The 1,071-nt window shown below is 38.4% G+C and overlaps 1 non-coding gene across 1 annotated transcript; it reads right to left on the minus strand.

Moving 5' to 3' along the window:
* Window positions 1-613: 613 nt before the first annotated feature.
* Window positions 614-804, minus strand: LOC121143819. Its single transcript, XR_005881137.1, has one exon. It is a non-coding gene; the product is annotated as a U2 spliceosomal RNA (small nuclear RNA).
* Between the last annotated feature and the right edge of the window lie 267 nt (window positions 805-1,071).

Raw genomic sequence — 1,071 nt, forward strand, 5'->3', positions numbered from 1 at the left:
TAAGATTATAAAATTCAGAGTTACCATCTTTGATTTCTACATACACATGGAACAATGTGGTACCTATTAATTGTGTGTGTGTGTGTGTGTGTGTGTGTGTGTGTGTGTTCTGGTTTATTTCTTTTCTACAACTTAATATGTGGCTAAGTATGGTGCCCCATGTCTGTAATTATTTGTATTTCTTCCCCCTACTATAAAAATGGTAACATAATGTTTATATTTTTGTATAGCTTAATTTTTTCACTTCATACATACCGGGGATAACCCCTTTTGCTTTTTAAAGCAGCAATACTCTGCAGGTGCACCCCAATGCATGTAGCAAATCCCCTGTGGGTGGGCATTGGGTTGTCTCCAGTCTTTGGCTCTAGTACAGAGCCTGGTGAGGTCAAGGGTTAACATACCTGCAATCCTGTCAGATTTCTCTCCGTCCTCCTCCACTGCAGCTATGTCACTTTGCATTCCTACTGGTAATAAAGGTGGTGTCTTTTTCCTCACAGCCTTGTCAAGAGAGTGTGGAGCCAAAGGTGGATTTTATTTAATTAATAATTAATTAAACTGTGTGTGTAGGCAAAGTAGTATGTGAGAAAAGGTATTTGCATGTACTTTTTTATTTTGCATGTACTCTGAGGGCTGCACATTTCCAGAAATAACAGAACAATAAATGGAGTGAGTGGATCAAGATCTTACTATTTCCCAGCTGGAAAAACCCATCTAATACACTGTTTTCAGATAGAGGAATATGAGCTATCAAAGTGATACACACAGATACTACACTTGCTCTTAGCCGGAAGGCAGATAACCAATTCAGTGTGTGTTTATTATTAGTATTAGTAGTATTAATTACACTATTGCTATTATCTTAAAACAAGGTCTCACTGCACAGCCCCAGCTGACTTTCAACTCAGTGTCTTCTTACCTCTAGCTCCTGAGTGCTGGGCTTGTAGGTGTTTGTCACCTGCTTCCTTCAGTGTATTATTAATTCACATTTTTTTACTACAAAGAGAAAGGATTGATAGTCATATACACTATAATTTCTGGTAGACTGTGCCCTACTTAGGCTAAGACCTCAGT

This window comes from Mesocricetus auratus, unplaced genomic scaffold (assembly GCF_017639785.1).
Source record: "Mesocricetus auratus isolate SY011 unplaced genomic scaffold, BCM_Maur_2.0 Super-Scaffold_100013, whole genome shotgun sequence".
NCBI lineage: Eukaryota > Metazoa > Chordata > Mammalia > Rodentia > Cricetidae > Mesocricetus > Mesocricetus auratus.